The following is a 15,856-nucleotide window of genomic DNA, read 5'->3' as shown; positions in this document are numbered from 1 at the left end:
AATAGTTGCATCGATAGTAATTAATATAGGCACTAAATATCCATTTTAAAAATTGTTGTTCACGGCACTATAGTTACTCCACGGTAATATAGTTTTCTATAGGTGAAAGAATTAAAAAAAAATTGGTTATATAGTTTTTGGGTTTATCTATTACAAACAGTAAAATCTTTTCTCTTAATAATATTAATATAAAAATAATATATAGACGAATAAATAAAATAAATACCGTTCTTATTACACAGCGTAATGTAGTCGCAAACTAAGCTGAGCTTGTACTGTGGGTATAAGACAACTGGTAGACATATTTAAGTATTTTTTTTTGTAAATAATATACATACATCATAATATAGATAGAAAATACTCAGACCAATACAAAAGGACATACTAATCAATATTAATGTATTGTGTGAGGATCGAAATTACGGCGAAAGTAAAGCGGTGTAGACTATCAAGATCGTCGAAGATTCTTAAACTTTCGCGTAAATTCATCGTATAGATTCTTATATTTTTTTCCTTTTACATTTTTTGCAATACTAGCTGACTCAGTAAACTTCATATCACCTACAACGTTATCTATTAAAAATATTTAGAAGTATTGATTCCCATACAAACTTACTTATTTTGATTTTTCGAGTTTTCAGCTGAACTTTATGGTTCTTTCGACTTTTTTTCTATTAAACTACCCCTGAATTATGATGTAATAACACGAACAAATATTCAAATTGATCAAGCCGTTTTTCAGTTTTAACAATATTAACGAACGGCGATTCATTGTTATATATATATATTTGTATCGATAGACTAATAAGCCATTACTAAAGTAAAACAATTAATGTTTCAATTTTGTCTAACAATCTATGTACTAACTTGGCAAATATCAGATAAAGTTGATAATTAAAATTTAACGTCTACAGCAATTTTATTTAACGTTTTTCTATCAATCTGCAGCTATAATGTGTTTTGAAATGAATAAAATACGTAATTAATCCTATTATCCTATTAATGTAATGAATGGATAACTTTGTAAGAATGGTTGATTGGATCAAATTGATGTTTATTACACTTTTACGCAAAAACTATTGAAAGGATTTGATTTAAATTTTGTAAATGGGTAGGTTATATCGTAAATTAGAACACAGGATATTTTTATATATAAGAAAATCGCAGGAAATAGACACCTATATATATATACACTCCTCGCAAAAATTAAGGGAACATAAAAATTTTTGAAATTTTTGGGTGATTTTCAACAGGCTGTATTTCAGTGAAAAATATACAGGAAATTTAAAAAAAGGGTTTTGAAGCTTGATAGTAATTTTTTAAGCTCCGGTTTCCATGCAATAAACAAATCTGATATTTTTTTTCTAAATTTTCTAGGTTTCGTTTTTCACTCTATGGGCATGGAAAAATTTTTTTGAGCTACTCCATTATATAGGTCTCTTAGCGTGTTTATTCATTCAAAAATAATTACGACCATTTGTCTCCGAGATATCGAACTTTGAATGCAAAAGCATCCTTTTCCATTCAACTGCTAATATCTCTGGAACTACTGGTCGCACAGCAAGCAGGCGCCGAGTTTCTTTATCTGCATAAAATTTTCTTGATTTTTTTCGATTTTTTTTTGATAATGAATTTTTAAAAAACAAAAAATTGAGTAAAAAGTGAAAAACAAATGAAATTATTGATTTTTGAATGGATTAGGGTGAGTTTAAGGGACAAAAACCTTGTTCCCCTATTTTTTCCAAAATTTCAATCAATTGGTCCGGGAAAAACCGTTGAACCGATCGCTCCAGGGATTTAGGGGGTTCTTTAAGGAACAATAGACTGTAAAATTTTCCTCAAACCTTAGCTTTCCCGTCCATATTAGCGAAGATACAGCCAAGTAACCAAAAAAGGAGAAAAAGTCACTTTTTTCCACTTTTTTCAATTCAATGTTAGAGGTGGAAAAAATTTTTTTCTTCACTAACTCTTGACTGTGTTTAATTGGAAATTTTATGCAGATAAAGAAATTCGGCACCCGCTTGCTGTGCGACCAGTAGTTCCAGAGATATTAGCAGTTGAATGGAAAGGATGCTTTTGCATTCAAAGTTTTTATATATAAGAGACCTATATAATGGAGTAGCTCAAAAAAAATTTTCCATGCCCATAGAGAAAAACGAAACCTAGAAAATTTAGAAAAAAAAATTTTCAGCTTTGTTTAAGAATTGCATATAAAAATTTTTTCACCAAAAAATCTGATATATGTATATATATATATATATATATATATATATATATATATATATATATATATATATATATATATATATATATATATATATATATATATATATATCCTAAATTTCTTAGTGATTGGTTTAGGCGTTAAGACGCTAATATGTAACAAACAAACAAACTCTCATATTTATAACTAAGGATTAACACGGCTTTACACGCTTGAATCAGTACAGTATGTTCTATGTGTTAAATGAGGACATAACTTATCTGTGTACCAAATTTCAAGTTTCCAGTTTAAACGTGATTTAGTAATAAAACATAGAAACACCAAATATCCAAATATCTTCACAAACTTTCATATTTATAATATTTATGACATTCATTATTATATGAATGACAGTACTAGGGATGCTCATATACGGGTCGTATCAATGCCCCTCGTTCCATTTTGAATAAATTAGGGACGACAAAACTTAGTCCAGTAAAACCCAGCTAAGAAAATAGGTTGTGCGTTCACCGCTAAGAAACCTGTTTGCTATGGCTTCATAACATAGTGTCTTCTTTAATGATGTACAGTTCAGTGGTCACCTCGAAGATAAAGTGAAGCTGGCATCCAAAAACTAGGTGTGCTTAATAGAGCGAAACAATACTGCACGCCGGATCAACGATTAATGTTCTATAAATTGCAAATCCGGTTCCATATGAAGTATTGTTGTCACTTATAGGTGGTAGCACTTAGATATCAGCTTGAACAGCTTCAACTCGGTGCAACGATGAGCTATGAGAATTGTTGATGATTCCAGGTAACCTTTGTCTTAGGAGAGATTTTGCCCCACTCTGCATGTTCTGTTGCTTGTGTAACAAACTGTACTCAGATGAATTGTTCAATAGGATGACCATGGCTATTTTCTACCATTGTACGGCTCATCATCGACAGGGAGTTCACACTCATATCTTAGAGCCTAAATGGTCTATAGCGCGATTTTAGAAATGTTTTCTTCCACGAACGTTTAGGTTATGAAATGAGCTGTCTGTCAAAGGTCTGTCAGGGTCAGCAATGCGTGTGTAATACCTCTGGTATTGCTGACGTTCATAAGCTACGGTAACCGCTTACTATCAGGTGGATCGTATATATTATTTATTATTTAAAAAAAATATTACAATATATTATTTTTGAAAATTTTATCTGCCCGTGCAAAATTGGGCCATATTACTAGTTAAATAATCATGGAAAAATATCCTAACAATTAAAATAAAGAAAAGCACTGAAATGGTGCCACGCAGCTACGTGGCATGTCATTTACAGACATGTTGCTGATATTCAGTTATTATTTGATTTGTAAATGTTTTCCACTTCAGCCGTAGGTATAACTATAATATGTAGAATATATCACTGTTTTAAAATATGAATAAACTTAAATTTGGGAAACTTAAATTATTAACAGTTACCGGAAAATAAATTTATCTTGGCTACAGAGCATTTTAAAATTTCGTGTACCCCTTTTAGTTTCCCAGCATAGAAAAAAGTTAATTCTTTTAATCCACATATAATTATTGATATGTCGGTCAATTATGTCTAAATTTATTTCAAATTTAAAATCGATAGCATCAGTAGTAGATTCTGAGATAAAGTGCATACACAGACGGATGGACAATGTCACAACATAAGAGTTGTTTTGTACTTTTAAATATTAGCAGCTAGCTTCTGGAAAGATATGTCTGTACCTAAAAATGAAAATATACAAATGATGAATATTGATATCGGACTCAATACATGGCATCCAATTAATTACTTTAATTACTTATTACTGGATTATGGTAGTTATCTAAGCCGGCTACACTAAGTGTGTGTATCACTCTATTTGCAAACATTTCTTTAATTTAAGTGATCATTGGAGTTAACGTTGTTCAATAAGTAATGTAATGACAGCTATAAAATTATAGATACCATTATGTCCATCGCGTGCTGCCTGGCTATCCAAACAAATATCTAGGAAAACAGGTCATCATCAAGACGTATTGTGTGTTAAATTTTTGTTTCTCTATTATTTTTTTTGTATAGCCAACAATGAATGGAAATATATAAATACGAGTAGTTTTGCAAAAAAAAGCTTAATATTAAATATATGATAATAAACTACTATCTTGTCCAAAATAAACACGTATATATATCAGTTACGCGGACGAAGTTGCGAGTGAAGAGTAGTTATAATATACGTTAATCAGAATATGTTGTAAGTGTAATCTAAATGTAAATTTCTAAAGGAATCGTGTTAAAGGAATATAATGCAAACATGGATTATCGTTAGTTGGTGTTTCAAACATGTCATGTATATGGAAGGAACTTAAGTTATGACTTAGGAAAATTTTGTTACATTATTACTCAATAATAAAAAAATATTATTATATTATCATAATTTCATATATTGTTTCGAAAAATAAGATTTCAATCGGGACAAAATTGATACGAGACTGGTAAGGGAACATCGGTGTGAAAAAAAAATCTCAGAATTGTTTTCACATCGTGAAAATTACACAAAAAATGTAGGCGAATTGAAATAACCTTATATTTTTATATCCCTTAAAAATTGGGTAAAGACATCGCGTAACATGTTTTAATGTAACATCTAATTAATGAAAAAAAAGAGGATAAAGGTTCTAAAAGATTTTTTTTTCTGCTCGTATGCGGTCTATTTATAAAAAGGTTAGGGGTCGGAAATGATATAAAAACAAACTCGAACCAAAATTACTTATTCACAAAACTGAACAAAATTTAGGAGAAACATGTAAAAAAAGTTAATTCATTCATATTTGTTAAGTACTCCTTAAATCCGTAGTGAGTGTAATAGATATAGATAGATTTGAATAAAATTTGGACTAAAGTACGAATCAGACTAAAGCATAGAATATATATACGCGGGCGAAGTTGTAGATTAGAGCAAGTTTTCCTAATATTATAAACGTAAAAGTTTGTGGCTATTTGTTCTTCAATCTTCATAAGATTGCCTAAACGGCTGAATTAATTTGAATGAAATTTGGTATCTGTGCATCCATCCATTGTTAAACATATGATTATTTTTCTCTTCATTCACGTGAGCGAACCCATGGGATTAAACTAGTCTTTTATAGTAATCGATTACGAGAATACATGTATTAGTATTTATAATTGATTTAAAAAAAGGAAAAATTTATTAATTCGTTTGGTATTTTTTATATTTATTATCTCATAACTTCGTTAGCTATAAACTGATTTGGAAAATTCTTTTTTATCCAAAACAATATACCTTAAGATTAGTTCCATAGAAATATTATAAAATCAATTCAGTAGTTTAGTTTTGAAATCAAAATATCTCTTCTTTTAAATCAGTAACTAAATTTGCCACGATTTAAGTCGGTTTTTGATGAAATACCATCTTATTATATATACTGACGTATTTTGCTTTGTTTCTGTAGTCGCCTCTTACGGCACTTTGTGAATGAAGGTGACTTTGTATTCTCACTCCGCCACCAGTCAGGGAAAATATATTTATCTGTTTATGTACTTACAAGAACTCCCTGGGGACTAGAGAGACATGTCAAACTGCAGTATATAATATCCCAAAAAGTATTTTAATCAAATAGCAATAGATGTTTTTGTAATATATTTGGTCAAAATAAACATAACCTTACTTGTATACTTGTTATTGCAATTCATTATCAGTATCATATCAAGCGTTAATCGTTTCTACTGAACATAGGCTTCCTCTATAAGGGGAATTTTACTAGTAATTATCATGTTTAGCAGGCAACCCGCCTGCAAAGCGTGGCGGCAATCGCAGTTAGGCTTTTTGTGATGTTTCAAGAGGTACGCGGCTGCCTATTCTTCGACCATTAAAACTTAGTAAGAGGTGACATTCATGGGAAAGGAAGGGGTGACCCATTCTATGACGGAACCACACGGCATTGCAATTGCCAAATATAATTTATTTTAATTTATTAATCACTGATTAAATACAATTTTGTTATAGTTCCTTATTTTATATCGAGAACTTATAAAGACTTAAAAATTATCAAGGTATACCAAATGTATAAGATGTAAGTGGATACGTTATGAAAAAGTTGGCTTTTTTCGTTTGCAATGTAGGTTCCATACTACAAATAATTTTTTAAGACATTATTTTTACACAAAAATGTATAAGAAAATTGTCTAATAAAATAGATCATAAGGAGACATGTTATGTTGTTGATACGAGAAATGTGGGAGTGTTGAAACAACGGTTAAATATAGCTCACTATGTCCACAGCAGACCCACCGAATAATAATAAGTTTACTGTAAGTAGCGATGCGCGACTTTACTAATCCGACTATATATATATTTGACTGAGTAAATTATCCGGATTATTCGAATAATTTTCAAATTATTCTACTACTAATTTTATTCATCCAACTACTAATGTCGTCCAACTACTAATATAATTCGACTACTAATATCATTCATTAGAAGTCGTTGATGTACGAGTCGATACGAACATTGGCTATGTTCGAGTCGACGATAAGAGTGTTGCCAATTTAAGTTTAGCAAAAATTACCGGTTTTTGATAAAAGTAAGTACAGTTTTCACAGGAAATTGCGAATGTATAACAAACCGTATTATAATTGATAGTACAGTATTAATGACGTTTTTTATTTTTATACATCGTCATATTTTACTACGATGGTAATGATGTAACAGTAATGGAGATACAGATGTGGGATGAAGTTAGTAGTAATCAGATTCAGAGAAAGGATTTTGTTGTAATTAGTTACTAATTAGTAAAATCATTCGAATACGGTCATTAGTATATTACTAATTCAATAGTCGAATTATAAAATTAATAGTTACTAATTATTCGAATAAAGAAATCATTCGGATTCGCGCATCGCTAATTGTAAGTTTCCCGAGATTGGTAGTAAGGGGAGGAGAGCAGTTTAGGTGTTGGTCAATATTTTATATTTTCATTAAAATATTATCTATATATTAAGAACCTATTTGAATGATTGTTATTATTATTATGTGTAAGTCCCAGCATATAATTAATATTTTAGGATTTTAAATCGTAGTAAGTAAATAAGTAAATAAAAACCACTCATTTAAATAACAGATAATATGTACTAGATATTTGATAGAGACAATACTTTTATTTTGTATACATATACACATTTATATAAAAAATAAATTTGTAGAATAACCGCTTTCAATTACATGGGCTGTAAGTTTGTTTGCAAATTATACTTATATATTATCTTATATATTAATTTATATTTATATATTAAAATTTAAAATTATCGGAACCTATAACTGTATATTTTTATGTGCAACTAGCGGCCTGCCCTTTTTTTTTCATGGGGAAATGCCTCATGCAGACCCATATGCCCCGGGGGAGGCGTATGGATACTGCCGGACTTCTACCGGCTAAAACCACCATGGCATCCTTCGCCGCGCCAAAGTGTTGGGGATCCGGGTTCCCTTTCGAAATCCACCGAGCCCCAACGGCGTTGGCCCACACCGGCTTGCGGGCCCTGACTTAAATATGGAGCAGGCACCTGATGTTAAGCGCCCGCCTACTCTTCAATGGGAAGCGCGGGATACGCGCGCGACTTCCCAGGGCCATGTTTATTGGGGTGGAACCACCCCCGCGGTCGTCACCCCAGCCCTTTGGCGAACGGCGGTTAGCCGCCCTGATCGCCGGAGTAGGACGTTGGACCTTGGTCCGTGTCCATCTCCTCTCTCCCGCGGTCTGTAGAGGGGGCCTGAACGACTGGCCGCTTCAGCTGTTTTTTTTGGGTGGTGATCAGCCGGAGCGGCCTGCATTTTTGGCATCAGTATCGATCACTAATCTGATAGTTATTTTGAAAATGTATTTCATGTACAGAATTGACCTCTCTACAGATTTATTATAAGTATAGATTATTATAAGTATAGATAAATCTTTATTATTATTTTTTTTCACAAAAAAATTCTTTTGTTTGTCAGTATTAATAGGTAAGACAGAAGTACCTATACAGCCAAATTTGTTCCAAGCTCCCTTTTGGAAAATTTTATTAGATATAGTTACAAATTTTAGGTTTTTCACTCGAGCTTTCTTTATAGTAATGAAAATGGAGTGCTTGTCACCTAGTTGTAAACTAGTGGTAGTGGTACTTGATCTTACTATTTTATACCATTATTCTCAACGAGTATTTTTTATATTTCGAAACAAGTCCGCTATGGAACATTGCGTGATAATTTTAATAGAATTGAGCCATTTTGAGTGGCCATGGACTCTCCTGGGAACTAAAATTAGTGGGTTCAAGTGGTATAATTTTCTTGCTATTTAACTATGTGGCTGCTGGCCTTCAACTCTACTAAAGATTATGAATATACCAATTTACGTCGGTATAAATGAAGATACAAAGAGAAGAAAGTACAATACACATGGTTTTATTTAAAAATTTCCTTCCTTTTATTGTTAAGAACACGAAATAGAGTATTATTTGTCCAATGTCGTTTGTTCAGTGTGTCCGTGTATGATAGTAAATTATCTTACTAATACGAATATAACAAAATTGTAACTATATTGTGTTTGTATTTGAGAGATATTTAAGAAAAGTTAATGTGATAGGTTTTAATAAGACGAATGGTAATTAAATATACCACTTTTAGATGGAGTATCAAGATAAAACGTAGACCATCGTTTTATCTTGATACTCCATCTAAAAGGTGGTATATTTAATTACTTTTCCTACTTTAGAAATTTATACGTACGATGTAGTGGGCATAAAGCTATTTAATATTATTTTAGAGAGAATTATTCTGATATCCTGATTCTTAATGGATACACCTAGTGATAAATTTAATGTGTGATATAACCTAAGAAATCCCTTCAGGGAAGAAATTGTTAGTAATGGGGACTAGTGATCTCTTTGCTAGTAATAGCCTGTCAGGTCGATCTCAACGTGGTCGCCCTTGGAAGTCAACGTGGTGAATTCCAGGTGAATTCTCCAGGATGGGCTAACAGACTTGTCTTCATCCTCAGATGGAGGGAAGCATCCTTCACTAGTGCCCCGCTAGTACATGCATACTGATAACGCGGGTGGAGTTACAATTTCAGTTTCAGCCATTAAAAAAATACCCTAAGAAATCGAGAGTTTTCAATTTAATAGTTCTAAAAAGTTAATGTATAAATGTACTATTACTGAATGAGACTGATGATAAATTGCAGAAATGTGTAAATATCTAGACTAGACACAATAGACAATTTTGTTATTGTATTATTTTAATACAATATAATATTATTGTAAATGTCACATTTGCATATATATACACTTACTTAACTATGTGTTATTTATTATAAGTAATTTATATTAAGTCTGAAATATGGATACGTAAAATAAAATAAGTTTAAAGATTAAAAATGTATGGATTATGTATGCAATTTATTGATATTAATTGATAGTAAATACGTAATCATCTCAATGATTTGTTTGACAAAATTTGGCTAAAGTTTTAAGTTGTACCTAATATCTAAGCTTCCAAAAAGAATTGATCAGTTGAAACGAGTACTACCATGTATAAGTATATTTTTTTGAGGCGATGCATTAGTTTTTGTTTGATGCCTGAACAAACTAATAGAAAGACGAACAAAAATTCTTAAAATGATTCTTTTTTTTGCTTTCTTACCAAGACTCTTTATACATTCTTTCTTCATATAATTTTTTATTTTAGTAAAAAAAAAATAAAAATGGACATTAAAAAATAAGTTATTAGTAGAATATTATTATTGCTAATAATAATAACAATGTAGTATACATTTAAATCTTTAAAGAATAAAAACATATTAAGACCAAAACTTTGGAGATTATAAACGATCTAGTGTAAATTGAATTCACTGGCAATTATACACGGAATGTATAATAAAATAATTGATAAATAGGTTTTAATTTCCTTTTTATAAAAGAAAAACTTGAATTATATATATTATGCTTACAATACAGTAAATCTAAACTTATATTAAATAAATAATGTGTAAAATAAATTAATGAAATAGTAAAAAAGTGTTAATATTACTTAAAATTAATAGATTGATAAAATCAAAATTACCTTCACGTCCCGTACTTGATCATACAACCCTTGCAGCATTTTTTTTTTATACAACATAGCATGGCAAACAAGCTGACGGCCCACCTGATGGAAAGTGGTAACCGTCGCCTATAGACATGAGCATGAATGGGACAGAGGTACCTAAGCAATTGACTTTTGTACAAAGTCTCCCTCTGGTCACGTTGGATTGCTAAAGGTATCCTCTGAGTTAGATATGAACCGACATATATATATATATATATATATATATATATATATATATATCTATATATATAATTACATAGTTTAGATTTTTATTTTCCCAAACTTTAGTTATAAGGAGTGAGTAGTATTTTGCATCACATTTTATGATATAACTCAAAAATTACGCAGCAGTAAAATAAATACAAATGAAGACCTTTCATATGGTACTCTATTTAGACTAGTATATTAATTTAAAAAAAATATATATCTTTTTTTTGAGATCCACTAGAGAAGAAAATAAAAATATTTTCAATTATTTCTATTGCAATATGTGTAGGCCAAAAATACTATCCTAAATTTTAAATTGATAGTATTAGTAGTTGCTGATATATAACAGCTATGACAGACAGATGGAGGGACGAACAAAGTTGCACCATAATATTATAGTTTCTTTCTACCTTTTTGATACGGAACCCTAAAAAGGTATGCAGCATTCAGGAACTGACCGACCGAAGTGAAATTTCTTTACACGACAACTTTACATGGCAACGATGGTCTGGTTTGACTATCTTAGCAGTAAAGCAGTTTAACTCATCATCTCTACCAACATCCAATGGTTGTTCATATTCGCGGAATATGAACAATGGTACTCAATTTGTTATGATTTAAGTAACTGGCGTAGTCTGAAGGATAAGCAAGCTGATCTGGCTGGGCACATGGGCTATGTGGACACAATGGGCTGGTGACATAGCTTAAGAACCGAAATCTATGTAGATGAAAGGTTCTTGAGCGGCGACCTCGTACATGCAAACAGTGTAGGATGATCCCCCATTAAATGGAGTAATGACATCAAAATGACTACATTTTAACTGTATGGTTTTATAATTACATAGTTAAACCTATATTTTATACACAGCTATTTTGATTTACTGCAATTCACGGCACGTTGCTATATGCATTTTTTTGTCAGTCACGAAATACTTTTTAAAAAATATTCAATATTAGAAGGAGATTTCCAATTCAAGGAAATTTATTTTTCACGTATGCCATATAATAATTTAATGATATTTCATTATTCATAAAACGCATTTCGCTGACCGTTGATTTGTTCAATTAACATCAGAATAAAAAGAAGTGAAATTATTAATGAAGTCATGAATGAAATAGCTGTTTTTTCTGCGAAGCAAAATATTCTCGTTGCGAGTTTACAACCGTGTTTTTATATATTATGATAATTTAGGATATTTGTTTATTTATAATAACATAACCTATCACACAGAAACATAATTACTAATAAATGTAGATTAAATTAAAATTGAATTAGTTATATTATACAATTTTAATGATAAAAATTATTAAATTTGAATAATCTTTAATCATTTTTAAAATTTAAATTAAATAAGAATTTAAATTTCTCAATGTTTAAATAATTATTAAAATATGATTTTAAAAATATATGTTTGAATATCCTCATATCAGTCGTTAACTGTCCACTGAAGAACATAGGCCTTGGAGGCGTTTTGTCAGTAGCTACCATGCTTGGCAAGCTGGTTATCAATCGCAGATATACTTTAGCAATGTTTTAAGAAGGACGCTGCTGCCCATCTCTCGTTCATTAAATTTTCTTAGCCGCTTCTTACGACACCCACGGGAAATGAAGGGGGTGGCCAATTTATGCCGCGACTACACGGCTTATTTGAATATAATATTTATTAATAAAGTTACTTTAAGAGATAATATAAACACACGATATGTCTAAATAATATCCAACTGTTAGTTCCCTTTAATTTTTCTAATTTTAGAAAATGTAGCATTGCTTATGACTTCATTTGCGGGATATTTTTATACTTGGTTTGATGAAGGTCTATAAATATTTAAACTAAGTACGTAGTAAAAATAACAGTAAATATATCTGTGTATTTTGTAAATTTGACCAAAGTTGTCCGTTAACGAATGAATAAATGTTGTTTTCACCACAATATAATTAAAAATAGTAGTCCCACAAAAAGAAATTTATTTCGACATTAATTGTGATAAAACAAGTTACTTTGATTTAAAAACTAAACTATTAAATCGATTTTGATAAAATATCTATGACAGCAGTCTGTAAGAATAATTTTTTAGATAGATGAGAATCCCTCTTTTTGAGGTCGGTTAAAAAACCGTCACTGTAGACACAAATAGCACTGACTGCCCCGTTAAGGAACATTCGTGAACAAATTTGTTTTATCGTATATTTATCGTATTACGTGTTTTTGTTTCAAATAAAAGTTACTTTATTTGAATGTTTGTATAATAGTTCAGTCTCGCTTAAATTGCTGAACAGATCTGAATGAAGTTCGGTATTGGAAAGGCTACGAGACACTGGTGTTTATATAAATAAAAGTTAATGTTATTTGAATAAAAGATCATAAGTTATTTTTAAACATTTATATATACAATTATTTTTAATATTATTTGCCATCTGGCAAGCTTCTTTATTTAGTCAATATAGTAATAACATTAAAATCATTAGAGACTACAATTATTAGTCATAGAATTAGCACGTAAATATACGTATAAAAGTATAGTATAGTATAGTAGCGAATATTATGGTAGGTTAGTATCATTGTCTTTTCAGTGATTTGTTTATTCTTTATTGATCATGTGGTTAACATTGATTTTGAATAGATTTATTTTGATAAGCATGGATCATTACGAACTACCACTGCAGAGATGAACAGTAATTAGATAAAGGGATGAAGATCGTTTGTAAATAATGGATGTTTGAATGTTTGTTACTTAATAATGCTTAAATGGCTGAATGGATTTAAATGAAATTTGGTACACAGATACCCTGGATTAACAGATTATATTATTGTACGCAGAAAAGCCATGTGTTACAGATGCTTGAGAGCGATATTTATATTGCAGAAATGATGAGACTTATTATTCACGTTTATAACAGTCATTTACTTTGACATTATTTAGGACAGCTGTTTTTAATTATGCAAATTATGTGAAGGAAATCGCTGGAAACAGTAATAACTGTTATAAGTTTGAAAGTTCATAACAAGGTTTGAACGACGACTAGGTGTCGGGATGTATGTTACTCAAACGAAACGAACAAACTACGGACCATATTTTGGTTAATGCATTATATGTATGCATAATATTTGTTATATTAATTTACAGCAAAATGAAATTTTGTAAAAGAGGTATGCCTTTCATATTTTTTTTTTTACATAGTAGTAATATGACTTTTATGTATGATGATCTATCTTAAATATTTATAAAGCATATTAGTTAAGTATTTAGATTCAAAGTTGTGTCTAATTTGTCTGTTTACAAGGCGATAAATTAATTATTAATTATTAATATATATATATATATATATATATAAGGTAATCAACAAAATCAGGAAACTTTTTACTACAATATGGTACAAATAGTTTCTAATAATAATCTAATCTAATAATAAATCTCATAGTACATTAATATAATAAAGTTAATTGAACATTTCAATTACGTATTATTCTTGAAACACTTGTAATGCTGAATTGTATAGACACAAGGTTTTTTTTTTCATTATAAAGTATTATTTGCTTTTCATATATTGTGTAGAAAACAAACATTATGCAAAAGAAGCGATGTGTCTGGTACTGACAAATTTATTGAATAAATATTATTTATATTGAATAATAAGAAAAGGTACCTAATTGTTTTTATGACAATAGTACTATATATTATACTTGTGTATAATAATATTATACTGATTTTATCTATAAGCGACGGCTATCACTTTCTATCAAGTGAGCCATCAGCTTGTTTGCCATTGCGAGATATATAAATAGAAAAAATTTGAAACTTACTAGGACATAATTGTTTTATAAAATATGTACTTCTTGTTCTTAAAGATATAATCACGGTTATTAGTCACTAGTTATAATTATCATTTCCTTCACTTCTATAAATTTTAGTGCAATGTCACGGCACATGATTTTAGATGGTTATGAAAGTTTATAGAACACACTATATACGATAAAAATTTAAATATTCTAGCTCACTTTAAACACGATTTGTTGCACTGAAAATTTGAAGTTACAACAGCTAAGTTAAAAACGAATGCGCGGCTCGTCGGTGAGTGACACGACGCCGCAATAGCTTCGTGGCACAGACGTCCGGTACTCGCGGTTTCATCTCGTCGACTATTGAATTCGGTCCAATACTGATTTAATGATCATGAAAATATTCCATTAAATCACTATCCTGTCATCCCTTATATTTTCTTCGTGGAATTGTATAGTATATATTTTAGAGTTATTCGGATATTGTACTCGTTTATTTAGACTTTATATTAGCTTCGTTAAACTTCAGAGGTCATTGGTCCGATTCTGCGAAAAAGTAATAGGTAATCGAGATTTTAATAAAACCATTCGGCATTATAAAAATGCTGTACACAAAATATGCATATAATGGTACATTCATTTATATTTATTTTATTTTTGCAATGTATCAAATAAAATGCTGTATTTGTTTGTATAGCAACAGAATAGGACAGTTTGCATTATATATGTATATCAAAGCGTGCAAAATGCATGTGGTAATGTTTTCCGTGACTGGTCTGAAGACGGTGATTATCTATCTTATCTTCCTATTATTTTATGCTATGTAATGTATGGGTTGTATCATAGATGTCGGATTAATTAGATATGTATCTGCAGGAACTTTTCGTGTTCAATTGTTGGCCTTCATTTTATATAAGAAAATATCTCAAAAAAACTTACTTGACTTTGGTTAAATAAATTCGTCATTTCGATTTTAAATGTTTATTGAATTATGTTTAGAATACAACATTACCGATGGTGTTTATAAAACGTTTTGGTGCAGGACGGTTTACTTTTTATAGCGCAGGGAGTAAACCAATAAGTATACGGCTCATCTGTTAGTCAGTGACCACAAAAAGTTGCAATCTATATAGCTTTTGTAACATCAAGACGAGTAATTTAGTTGTGACACGCTCAGTTTTCACATAAATTGAGGCACTTGCGTCGTCTACTTCTATGATTATGTTACGGTCTGAAGGGTAAGATAACCAGTACAATATAAACACAAGAGTTATAGTGCCGTAGTCATCAAGAATGATAATCAAATGAAGAAGGGTTGCTTTGAGCCTCAATACCTAATATTATGGGATGGTCTCCTACCACTGTACATCAGGCGGGCTATCAACGATCTAAATTGCCGTTCTCTATCGCTATCCTTATTATACTATACATAATTAAATAAAAACAGTATTTTGACAACAATAGAAATAGTATTTATTGAAGTGTCCTGAAATATTTGTATATTATAAACAAATAGGCTTACTTTTTATA

At 30.4% G+C, this 15,856-nt stretch overlaps 1 protein-coding gene across 1 annotated transcript in view; it reads right to left on the bottom strand.

Moving 5' to 3' along the window:
• Positions 1 to 15,011, bottom strand: part of LOC113512301 (pyrokinin-1 receptor-like) — a 40,150-nt gene extending 25,139 nt beyond the window's left edge. The window contains exon 1 of the mRNA XM_026896094.3: positions 14,351 to 15,011. The gene's annotated coding sequence lies outside the window, so the exon portion shown is untranslated. The remainder of the gene's footprint in view (positions 1 to 14,350) is intronic.
• Between the last annotated feature and the right edge of the window lie 845 nt (positions 15,012 to 15,856).

Source organism: Galleria mellonella, unplaced genomic scaffold (genome assembly GCF_026898425.1).
Source record: "Galleria mellonella isolate WM207_F2 unplaced genomic scaffold, CSIRO_AGI_GalMel_v1 utg64, whole genome shotgun sequence".
In the NCBI taxonomy this organism is placed as follows: domain Eukaryota; kingdom Metazoa; phylum Arthropoda; class Insecta; order Lepidoptera; family Pyralidae; genus Galleria; species Galleria mellonella.
Note: the sequence above shows the minus strand (reverse complement) of the source record. Positions and strands in the feature narration are given on the sequence as shown.